The sequence below is a fragment of the Microtus oregoni genome, unplaced genomic scaffold (genome assembly GCF_018167655.1).
Source record: "Microtus oregoni isolate MIOR12 unplaced genomic scaffold, Mior012 000098F_ref0000018, whole genome shotgun sequence".
Lineage (NCBI taxonomy): Eukaryota > Metazoa > Chordata > Mammalia > Rodentia > Cricetidae > Microtus > Microtus oregoni.
The window spans coordinates 961,425-974,485 of NW_024544711.1; positions in this window are offsets into that span (position 1 = coordinate 961,425).

Consider the following 13,061-nt stretch of genomic DNA (forward strand, 5'->3'; position numbering starts at 1 on the left):
TTGGGAAGTTTTTTTTTTTTTTTTTTTTTTTTTTTTTGGTTTTTCGAGACAGGGTTTCTCTGTGGTTTTGGAGCCTGTCTTGGAACTAGCTCTTGTAGACCAGGCTGGTCTCGAACTCACAGAGATCCGCCTGCCTCTGCCTCCCAAGTGTTGGGATTAAAGGCATGTGCCACCACTGCCTGGCATCTTGGGAAATTTTTGAGCTAGTTTATTATTCTTTGGATTTTTTTCTTTGGGTTTAGTTTGGTGTCTTTTTGAGATAAAAGTCTCTTTTTGTAGCACTGGTTGTCCTGGAATTCTCTGTGTAGACCAGGCTGGCCTCAAACTCACAGACATTTCTTTGATAAGGGGTGAAAAGATAATTTAATTTTTAATGATAAAATTTAAATTTACAATAACATATTTTACTGAAAATAGGTTTCCAGCTTTTCATTTGAAACAAAAATCTCATGTTGTACAGTCTGGTTTTGAACTCCTCCTGATGTAGCCAAGAATAACTCTAAACTCCTAATCTTCCTGCCCCTACCTCCTAAGTGCTGCAATTAATAGATATATGCCACCACACCTGGCTTTGAACTTTCCTTATTACATTTATTCATTTAGTGTCGTGTGTGTGTGTGTGTGTGTGTGTGTAGGTCAGATGACAACTTGTAGGGAGTGACTTTCCTTCTTCCACCATGTAGGTCCTGGGGTTGAACTCAGGTGGTCAGGCTTGGCAGCAAGTACTTTAACTCACTGAACCATGCCTACCTTTGAAATAATTTAAAGAAACTTCTCTTTTCAACAGATAAAGATTATTAAAGAAAACCACAGCCAATCAAAAGGCAGAGAACAAGAGCTCTTGCGGTACCCAGCCCCAGCCGATAACATCTAGAACACAACTCCTGCACCTAAGGCTCGGGGATCATTGCAGAAGACCTTGACACATGCAATCCTTTGGCCTCCTGCAAACAAGTATCCTTATCTCCATATCACGTGGTAGAGAACAACCTCAGGTGATAATTTAGGTGAGGTGACCTCAAGGCCTGCACACCGAATGTCTGTATTCTTCTACTATATTTTTATAACGTTAAGTTTGTGATATTTTTATTTTTAAATTTTCCTTACATTTTTAATTGATTGTGCTTGTGGTTACATGTGTGGGTGTGCACCTGCTGTGCACACTTGTGGAGGTCACAGGATAACCTTTGGGGGGGGTCAGTTCTCTCCTTCCACCGAGTGAGTTGTAGGGCCCTAACTCAGATCATCGAGTTCTTTGAAAAGCACCTTTACTCAGTGAGCCAACCTGCTGGTCGATACTATTCCTTCTTGTTTATAGTTTCCATCTACAGATTGTTTTCAAATGTTATAGGCTGCTATGAAATAGACCTTGTGTTCTTTTTCAGATGCTAAAAAAAAACATCTAAAGCCACAGAGAAACCCTGTCTCGAAAAAAACAAAACAAAACAAAAACAAAACCATCTTATAGATTCGTCATGACAATGAGAGAGGTATACACTTAGGAGAGCCTGGTATTCTTTAAAAGAACAGGATGACAAAAAAAGAAAAAGAAAGCAGGATGACATAATATGGGGACTGTCCAGACATTCTGAAGTAAAGAAACCAGGCCTGGAAACTGTTTGCCTCCATTGTCATGTGCACAAGGTTGATGGTACCTGAGATCCTGGCAAGACTCCAGTGCTGTCTCCTGTTGTAGTTCTGGCTCCGGCCGGCAGGCGGAGCTCTTCCCTTCATCCCTCCATCCTGCTTGCTGAATTAAAAACACTTTAGCTCAAAAGTCCTGAGACCAATGTACAGTGGGAGTTGGCTGCTGCCGGAAAGAACTCACTAAGTCTAAACTCCATAAGGAAACAAAGAACAGTCAGTTCCCAGCAAGTCAGTTCCCAGGTCCCTCAGTCAGTTCTCAGTGTCACGGTCAGTGACTTGGGGTGTGTGTGTGTGTGTGTGTGTGTGTCTGCATGTGGTCTATTTATTCAATAACCGCTTACCGACTCAAGCTCTTGGGATAGATCGAAGAGCAAGATGAATCCACATTTACAGACATTGCTGTATCATGAGGGAGAAAGACAATAAACAATCACACAAGGAAGTCTTCGGTGATAATAGTTAGAGGCTGCGTACGATGGCTCTCGTATACGCTCCCAACATTTGGGAAGCAGGCTGTGAACTGGGGGCTAGCCTGCATTCTACAGTGAGTTTCAGAGGAGTCTGGGATACAGAGTGAGACCCTGTCTCAAAAATAACAAAAGCAAGCCGGATGTGGTGACGTGGTTGTCATCCCAGCACGTAGGGTGTGGAGGCAGGAGCTTAAGGTCTTCCAGTACAACAACAAAAACTGAAAACAGTTGTAAGAGATGCATGGAGAGAAAAGCTACAAGGGAGGCCAGTGCTAGGTTGGGAGCGAAGAGGCCACAAGTCCTCCCGATCTTGCTTATGTGCCCCTTTGTAGTGTGACTTTGTCTCAGGAGGTGAATTTGCATCCGTTCCCTTGAGTCTCCATTAATTCTGTGACTTGCTCCAACCAAGAGACTATGCTAACAGGGAGTGATGTCACTTGTGTGCCTTGGCCATAAGAGACCACATAGCTTTGACCTTTGCCCTCTCGCTGCCCTGCAGATACTACATAAGCAGGCACCAGGTTCGCTTCTTAGCTCGACCAGACATTGCTCTGCCCCTGCTTCCCCTGCCATTCTGGCCGAGGCTCTGCAAAGCCTGCCAGCGCACCAGCAGCAGGACAACCGGCTGAAACGCAGAACTGACTCCAGACAAGGCTGAGTCCATCTGGAGGTAGAGAATTCTGAGAGCTCGGCAGGAGCAGATTATTATGCAACAATATGGAACAGACATGAGGCCCTCACCTGGCCCGGGAAGTCTGTCAAGAAGGCTTCATTGAAGAAATCGGGTTCCAACAGAAACCTGAAGGCTGGGTAGGAGTCAGCCTGGTCGCGCAGGGGAAGAATCCAGGCAGCAGTACCAATAGATTGAGTGCCTTGAGCTAAAGGCACATCATGTATGTCCGAGGACCCAAATGTGCAGCACAAGGTGGTATAAGGAGAGATATGAGCCCAACAATGACTAAGAACAGAGAGCTTTCCTCCTACCCACCATGCTCCTCCTTCCCCAACCCAACCTTTAGGTTATATCACATTCTGGAACATCAGAGGGCTGTGTCAACCATGTCAATTTTATCCACTGTGTATGTCGAAGAATTTAAAAGTTGAAAATAGAGATCAATGGTAACCTGCTTCCCAGATGGTTGGGCACGGTCAAGTCACAGTCGTCTAGGGATAAACGATAAGAAGATGACAAGGCAGCCCGAGCGCAGGGGAAAATGTATTTTTAATAGCTGTGGTGCCCATCAGAGCTATTATGGCCCCATCTTCACGGTCTAAACTCCTACTTAAATGGAAATTTACTTGAAAAGCCCTTTCTTTGCATAATGGAAAGGCAGGCTTGTCCAGTTCCCTCTCCCCAAGGTAATAACCCCAGCATGTAATCGGATGCCTCCTTGTCGATTCTGCTCATGGGGCTCCCAGCCTGTGCACCTTCCCCACTTCCCAGTGTCTCTCATCCCTATTAATCAGGTTCCCCTTAAGGCTGCCTCACCTCCCAGGTCACTGCTAAGAACTGTAAGAGGAGGCATTGATTGAGCTGACATCACATGTGGCTCAGCCCTTTCCTCTGTCTAAGGAAGATGATCCAGGGGGAACTCCCTTGCTGGGGCGACAAGCTGAACTTGATCACAGTAAGCTTCCTGTCAGGCAGGCCAGACAGCCAGAAGAGCCTACACTCTGGTATGGGGAGGAAAGGGGGTTGGAGAGACGGCTTGGCTCCATAGTTAAGGGCAATGGCTACTCTGCAGAAGAATGGCCTTCAGATTCCAGCAACCATATGACAGCCCACAGTCATCTGTAACTTCTGTTTCAGAGAATCCCAAACTCCTTCTGACCTCCTCAGAAATCAGGCCTAAATGCAGTACACATATGTAGATTCATACACACACACATACACACACCCATAAAATATTTTTGAAATTCCTTTTAAAAAAGCAAAGCAAAGGGAGATTGGACCAGACCTCTCTCTCCTTGATAAGCTGTCTTGCATTCATCTTTACCCTGCTACTGCTAGATTCTAGCACAGAAAGGGGCATTTGTATTATTTTAAGTAAAAAAGGGAACATTTACTTGCAATAGTAAAACAAGCAGTCAGGTGTAGTGGCACACACCTTTGATCCCAGTCCTCTATGGGGCAGAGGTAGACAGATCTCTGTGAGTTAGGAGCCAGCCTAGTCTATGTAGCAAGTTCTAGGACTGCCAGGGCTACAGTGAGACCCTGTCTCAAAAATAAAACAAGTCATAAGAAACTATAATTTGTCTAGGTGGTGGTGGCACACGCTTTTAATCCCAGCACTGAGGAGGCAGAGAGGCAGGCAGATCTTTGAGTTGGAGGCCAGCCTGGTCTACAGAAAGAGTTCCAGGATAGCCAGGGTTACACAGAGGAAAAACCCTCTGGCAGGGAGGGGGCAGAGAAGAAAGAGAGAGGGAGAGAAAGAAAGAAAGAAAGAAAGAAAGAAAACAAAAACTGTGGCTTGTCAAAAGACTGACAATATCCCAAGGACTGGGAATACAGGGCAGAGCTGGTGTTATGTTGGCGTCATGAGCCCCCCAGAGACCACTAGGAGACCGAGTTCATATGCAAAAGCAAAGAGCCTTTATTCAAGCTTGAGCTTGGACTCTCCACCCACTCTAACACTGCGGCTGGATCAGAGAGCATTGAGCTCAGGGGCTGGATTTTAAGGAATAAAGGACGTGGCGGGGGGATTCCGGATTCAGATGGGGGTTGAACTCCTGACAGGGCAGGAGTGGGGCAACAGAAGTCTTGTCAAACAGGGATTGGTACTGGTGCTGCTGTAAGGAAATTAGCAACCTATAGGAAAGCTATTCTCAATGTTCCGGAGCATGGCTAGGCAACGGATTTAGGTTATCCCAGATACCATGTGCCAGTGTGGTGACAGTCTCATGAAGGTTTTGTTGCTGCTTTGGGGGTTTGTTTCGTTTTGTTTTTTGAGACAAGGTCTCACCATGTAGCCTTGGCTAGCTTGGAATTCGCTATCTGGACCAAAATGACTGCAAACTGTCTTCTGGAATGCTGGGATTAAAGGCATGTGCTTCAATACTACACCCAGCCTGGTGTGTGACTGTTTTCTTTCTTTCTTTTTTTTTATATTTATTTATTTATTTTGTATTCAATTTTCTGTCTGTGTGTATGCCTGCAGGCCAGAGAGGGTACCAGATCTCATTACAGATGGTTGTGAGCCACCATGTGGTTGCCGGGAATTGAACTCAGGACCTTTGGAAGAGCAGGCAATGCTCCTAACCGCTGAGCCATCTCTCCAGCCCCCGTGATTTTTTTTTTCAAGACAGGGTTTCTCTATGTAGTCCTGGTTGTCCTAGAACTCACTCTATAGACCAGGCTGGCCTCAAACTCACAGAAATCTGCCTGCCTCTGCCTCCTAAGTGCTGGAGTTAAAGGTATGCACCACCCAGTGCAGCTGGTTTGTCACATTTTTATAATAGCAGAATGAAGAGAATCATAAATCAAGGTACTTTAAAAATATACTGGTGAAAACAGGGAGTGTTCCAGTCATAGCAAAGTAGAAAGATCTGTTGTAAGCCTCAGGGGTTCTCTGATGGCATTCTTGGCCCTTGAGTTGGGGGAAGCTAGTAGTCTGTTAGTACATTCCAGAAGGATTTACCTCTTAGTAACAAGGGTGCAAGCTCACACACAGAGGGCAATAATGGCCATTAGGAAGCTAAAGATAGCCCCAGGTAATTTGGCTCTGACTCTGTAGCATCCCAGGTCTCCACAACTGTACAACTGCAATCATTCAATCAGCCCTGCAGGGCGTTTAGCACAGGAAGAGCCATTTTGTTTTCTTGGAACTTCAGTTTCCCACTGAGTGATTCCTTCTCCCTGAGGAAAACAGCAGAGGATACTCCCAGCAGTCACTGAAAACCATAATGCCCTTATTGGGCGTGTGGGGCCTCCCTGAGAAGACAGTGGCATACTCACACTTCCCAAGGTCCGCAAGTCTAGGCAGGCAACTCAGACCCAAACAATGCTCTTTATCTGGAGTCAGAGAGAAAAGTCGCTCAAGTCTGACCCTCTTCAGTTGGATTCCCCCTTCAACCGTTCCCTGAATGGCCAAGGGCATCTTCATCTGGACCAGGGGCTGCAAGGTCAAAAGCAGGAAAGTGGAATTTAACCAGCATCTTCACGTAGAGAAGAACAGATAAAAACTGGACTCCAGACCCCAAACTTGTCTTCAGTATGTTGACAGGAGCTTTAGGTCTACATAAAAAAGCAGGACAGGGGTGAGAGCTGTGCTTAACTGCACAGTCCCGGCCAAGGTGTGCTTTCCTTCATCTTTGTCCCACCTTGGAAGAAGTCATACAGCTCGAGGAGGCAAGCTGGTTTTCTGGGGGTAACTATTTCCGCTGTGTGGTCAGAGTTAATACCGTGGAGGCTATCCTTAGCTGAGGGATGTTTGGCTCCTGGTGCCACCACGTTTTACTTCCTAGAATCTAAGGGGAATACAGGTGTGGGGCAATGACCTATCTCTGTGCCTTCAGCGTTGAAGAGGACAAGCTAGGTTAGGTAGAGACACTCCCTGAGTGGTTAATAAACCTAGGTGCATTAAGCAAGAACAAGGATCCAAAGTAAAAGAGAAAGACATAAAATAAGAGTAGAGATGTCATGTCTTTTTAGTTCCCTTGTGGCCCTAAATGAAGAGCAAGTAACCTTTAGAAAAGAAGGTTTCTAACTTTTTTTTTTAACTTTCATTTTATCTATATGGGTGTTTTGCATACAAGTATATATTATGCACCACATATGTGCAGTACCCGCAGCTGCCAGAAGAGGAAGCTGTAGGCTCTGGAACTGGAGTTAAGGCAGTTGTTAACCATCATGTAGGTGCTAAGAACCAAACCCAGGTCCTCTGCAAGAGCAGCAAGTGCCGTGCCTTTAACTGCTGAGCTATCTTTCCAGATGCAAAAAACCTTTTATTCCATTCTTACACAATCTCTCTCTCTCTCTCTCTCTCTCTCTCTCTCTCTCTCTCCACCCCTCCCCCCATCCCCCAGACTCAGAGCCTGTCCTGGAACTCACTTTGTAGACCAGGCTGAAATCACAGAGATCCACCTGTCTCTGCCTGCCAAGTCCTGGGATCAAAGGCATGCACCACTACCACCTGGCAACACACACACTTTCTAGGCAGCTCCTGTGTGGAGGTCAGAGGACAATTTGCAGGAGTTAGTTCTCTTTCTCTACCTTTTGGACATCAGGGAACGAACTCAGGTCATCAAGCTTGGAGGCAAATGTCTTTGTTACATCTAGAGGTCTTAATTGAGTTTGTTTTCTTAGCTAATTAAAATATTAAAAGTCAGGAAAAATCTCAGACAAGGTAGACAGCTTTATAACAACCTTTACTGGAAACAAAAGAAGTACACACACACACACACACACACACACACACAAACACACACACACACACACAGGATAAAGCATACAGAGTTAAAAACTCCCCACAGAGCTGAGAGGAGACTGGAGTGCTGGGGGTTTTAAGTGGTTTTGGTGGCCTGGGATGGGTCCTCTTCCCCCATTTTGGGTTCATCAGTTTAAACAAAGAAAGGGAAACTGATAGACCAGTATCTTTATGTAAACATGTTCAGGACAAGCCTTGACTACACCTGACTAGCCTGAATCTATGGATGGGACCCACTGGCAGGAGAAAACACCACCAGGTCTTTAATTCAAATCAAGCCTGTATATCTGATGACGTGACTGTTCTGTGATATATAAAGGGAAGGTTTTTATTGTTGATATGAGAGGGAGAACAGATGGAGGCATCTGGAAGGGTCTAGAGCTCAGAGAGAAAGAAGCATGGTCGGCAGACTGGATCTGACCAGGGTTATCTGCAAGAGAGGGACGAACAGCAGGGAGAAAAGAATAGAGAAGATACAGTGAGAGAAGCAGGAGCAGAGGAGAGAGAGAGAGAGAGAGAGAGAGAGAGATATGATGGAGGAAGGTCATTGGTTAAAAAAAATAAAGAAACTGCTTGGCTGGCCCTCATAGGTTAGAACACAGGTGGGTGGAGAAAACAGAACAGAATGCTGGGAGGAAGAGGAAGGGAGCTCAGACTCGACAGCTCTCCTCTCGGGAGCAGACGCCTCAGCAGAGACGCCATGCCCCGTTTCTGGGCAGACACACGTGATGAAGCTCCGACCCAGGATGGATGTAGGCTAGAATCTCCTTGGTAAGCCACTTCGTGGGCTACACTAGAAATGGGCTAGTCCAGGTGCGAGAGTTAGCCGAGAAGAGGCTAGATAGAAATGGGCCAAGCATTGTTTAAAAGAATACAGTTTCCGTGTAATTATTTCGGGCATAAGCTAGCCGGTGGCGGGAGCTGGGTGGCAGAATGAAGCCCCACAGCTCCCACTACAGAGAGAGAGAGAGAAGAGAGGGGAGAGAGAGAGAGAGAGAGAGAGAGAGAAGGAGGAGGAGGAGGAGGAGGAGGAGGAGAGGAGAGGAAGAGAGAGAGAGAGAGAGAGAGAGAGAGAGAGAGAGAGAGAGAAGCCAGGGGAGGGAAGCCCATGAGCTGAGCTGGAGGGAGTTTTAGGGTAGGGAAGGAGGTGAGAAGGGCTAGGAGGACAGTATGAACTTTGAACTGTTTAACAGGTAGGTACTTGTGATACTGAGGGAGCCTGGGATCCAGAAGAGCATCGCTAATAGGCACCACAGGTAGCCTGATGTCCCTCTGCCCCGATGTCCCTCTGCCAGTGGTAAGGGAAATGACTCCATCAGTGCATGAGAACCATTTTCACGAATTCCTGAGGAAGGCTGGCTTTGATCTGATCTCCAGAAATCCCAGGTTGAGCCCATTGGACTGCCTTCTGGGGTTTGGGGAATTGGAGTATCCTTTGAACCTGGCAAAGATGGCAAAAAAGAAGCTGGGAGGGAGACTGCCATTTTTACTGTCGATCCTTCTCTGAGGCCCCTTTCCCTGTCTGACTGCATTCCCGGGGTTCTGTCTGGGTCCTAGGTCCTTACTTTACCCACTGAGCCATCTTGCTGACCCAGCAAAGCCTGTGATATAAACACATCTCTGTGGTGTTAATATCGCACTGGGGGTGGCTGTATGGTGGGTGAGTCAGTGGTGGAGAAACACTCCTCTCTATACCACCTTAAGGAAAAGAAAACATGAGTTGTTTCATTGGGCATAATTTGGGGTTCATATGCACATGCAAGTGCCAACTATATCGTATGTCTAGTTTTTTTCTAACCCTTCCAACAACCTGTGGAGGGAGATGTTCTTGCCTTTTAATACCTAGGAAGCCGAGGCTTGGAAAAATGAAGAAGAATGGCACAGAGCCAGCGGGCAAGTCTAGCTCGGCTTTGCACATCTGTAACCTCAGCACTCAGGAAATAGAGGCAGAAGGCTGGTGGGTTCCAACCTGGGCTACATAATTACACTCTGATTTTTGTTTTTGTTTTTTAATTAAAAGAAAAAGTCAGGAGGCAACCAAGCCAAGAGCTAAACCCAACCACCCACCACCCACACTTATTTCCACAACCTCAGGCAGGGAGTGGAGCTCTGCCGATGGAAGCCAGCACTGCGTAAGCACGTGCGGAAGTCCCGCTTGGGAGGTGGGAGAATCCAAAATTTAAGGTCATTGTAGCAAGCTTGAAGCCAGTATGGACTACCTAGGATCCTGTCTTGAGAAAACAAACAAACATCCTTTAAATCAGTGTGTTTCCATTTGGATTAACTCTTTTTAGTAATCAGTAATGTCCTAAGAAGTTGAAGCTCGGAGAAATTTAACCACTATTCTGCTTCGGGCACATTCATTCCTCTGCCCCTTTACCTCTCTGCTGATGCCCCTTGTTCATTGCCCTCATACAAATGTCATTTGAGAGAGCTGGCTAGGCAGATGTCTGGAGCCTTCCTTTCTCCTAGTGTGCCCTCCAGTGCCTGTCTGTCGGTAGCCACACTTAGGTAGTGCTTGCTAACTGAATTCCCCTTAACAGCCAGGACCTCTCCTCCTCCTCTGCCTGAGGCGGGGTGGGTCCCTTGGGTACAAAGAAGTGTGATGACCTCAGATTGGGCCAAAGGCAATAACTGCTGCTGGGAACCCAGCCTACGGCAGCAACTAGAACAAGTCTGATTTAATCCCGTAATGGAATGTGACTCAGATAAAGCTTGTATCAGTCTTTCCCGTGATGTGGGACAAACAGGTCATCCTAGAATCCTGGAGGGACAGTTGCTATCGTCCTGGGGCTGCCCAGAGGTACCAGAAGGGCTGACTCACTGGAAGTCAAGGCATGTAGAGCCATTGAGTGCACTTAACTCATATTCTCCAGGACTGGACAGACAGGAGCGAGAGGAAGAGGTTGGAGAATTCATGAGCTCATGCCAATGGGACATCAAATTCTAACAACACTTAATAATAACAAGAACAGTAATAAGGCTACTGATTAGGCACCATGCTAAGCCTTTAAATGCATTCGCCCACGAAGCCTTCACAAAAGCACCTGGACAGTGGGTGCTACTTATCAACCTTATTGAACAGGACGGGACGCATGCGTTACCTGCGCAAAGTCACACAGTTGCAAGAGCGGGGATGCTGAGATGTGCACCGACATCTGGCTGATCTGGAAGCTCTCCAGCAGCGTGAGTGTAGTGTGCCTGGCAGTGCACAGCTCCTGACCCACATAGGACTCGAGTCTTGGTTTTCAAGGCACACTTCACCCTCTTCCTGGAAGAATTCCAGGGGTCTCTATGTAACCACAAGCTTCAATCTGCCCTGAAAGGGAAGAAATGAGGCCTAAAGCGAGGAGATCTGACCAATCAGGAATAGAGGGGCTAACACCCCCCACACCTCCCAACCCTCAGGGACGGCCGCACCAAAGGCAAAGTGCAGTCTGGCATCCTGCCAACTGCTTCCTCTGCCCCACTGCTCCCTCCCCAGGCTCCCTTTCAGCTTTTTCCTAGATCAACTTTACTCTCCAAACTCCCAACCCATTGGTCTCCTTCATTCAAGAACACTTCTAAGTACTCACTGTAGCAATGGCCTGGGGAATCACCTCCCTGGCTGCCAGAAAGAACCTGGACAATACAATATTAATAACAACTAACACTTACTGAGCCAGTCACTCTTCTTTCATCTTGAGCTGGAAAATGCAGGCAGAATGAACAAAAAGCTTTTACGTCTATCACAAGAGACCAAGTCAGGCAAGGGGAGGTAGCCAGTATTTCACCAACTCTGGGTGAGGCTCACACCCTAACAGGAGGCAAAGAGCATGTTAACAAAGAGTACAGACTTTCGGCTCCTTCAGAGAAGCCCAAGGCCAGCTCCATTACCGTCCACTGTGCCCTGACAGATAAACTAATTCCCTGAATATCAGTTTCATCTATAAAAAGTAAACATTAAGTTCTCAGGCTGTTAGCCGGGCGGTGGTGGCGCACGCCTTTAATCCCAGCACTCGGGAGGCAGAGGCAGGCGGATCTCTGTGAGTTCGAGACCAGCCTGGTCTACAAGAGCTAGTTCCAGACAGGCTCCAAAACCACAGAGAAACCCTGTCTCGAAAAACAAAAAAAACAAAAACAAAAACAAAAAAAAAAAAAAAAAAAAAAAGTTCTCAGGCTGTTGCCATTATTCTTGGTTACCCAGAACTGCTTGTTGAAGACACAACGTATTTCAGTTGCAGGGCGTAGTGACATCACGCTGGAACTGGCCTGACGCCTTCCTCCAGGCTGGCTTGCTTTCATAGTGTTGGAAGATGCTAAGCAGGTCACTAAGAGTGAAAGGTCATCAATGGCATTTGTTATTTAGTGGTGAACTCTGACTACTGAAATACCAGGTAAGATATGCCCACTGCTGTAATAGTGGCATGAAGGTTATGGGGGTAACTAACCACTCTCTGGCTGGATCTGAGATCTGCCCCACAGGAAGGAAATGTAAACCTTTCAAAAGGCCATGACGTGGGATGTCATAGGTTGTGGGGGTAGGACGTGTTCTACTACTGCCATTTTACTAGATGGTCAATTTGTCAGACTCCCTGTTAAATATTAGTGTGTATACCCACTGACTAGTGCCGCACTTAATGCTGGCAAGATAAACATCTTTCCTCAGTGGGCAGCAGTTAATGCAGAGACCAACTGGTCAAAGCATGAGAAAATGCAGACTCTTGAGCGTTCCACCCTAATGGGGCATCTGTGTCACCACTGTTCACTGTTGAGGCAGGGTCTCACTCTGAAGCCCAGGCCTGCTTAGAACTCATTGTGTAGCCCGGGTTTGCCTCAAACTCACAGACATCTACCTGCCTCTGCGTCTGGGATTAAAGGTGTGTGACACTGGCTCTGGTGGTGAGTTATTAAAGGACCTTTCTTTTTCTTTTTTCCTAAATCGTTAGCTCCCCTGAAACTGAAGTTACAGGCAACACATAACTTGTGGATGCTGGGGATTGAACCCGGATCCTCTGGAAGAGAAGCCAGTGTTCATAACCACTAAGCCACCTCTCCAGCCCCTAAAAGATTACTCTTACCTCATTGTTGAATGACTTTTCCTGGGAGACATAAAGACATATCTATTCTCTCTGAGTTGGGAGAGTACCCACCGACTAAATAAACAAGCCTTGTGCGCTACCACTGCCCGCTTTTAATCCCAGCACTCAGGAGGCAGAGGCAGGTGGATCTCGGTGAGTTCGGGGCCAGCCTGGTCTACAAAGCAAGTTCCAGGAAAGGTTCTAAAGCTACAGAGAAACCTGGTCTCGGAAAACAAAACAAAAAGAAAGAGAGAGAGAAAGAGAGAGAGAGAGAGAGAGAGAGAGAGAGAAGCCTATCAAATCCCAGCATGGTGGAATTACTTTCAAGAGCAGGAATGACTCCCAGGAGGGTAAACAGCAAGGAAGGCAGAAAGGTCTGCTGGGCAGCCACACCACTGAATACCACCTTCCCCACAGACGGCCCACGAAAAGCTGCATCACGGAGTTTCCCCTGGAAA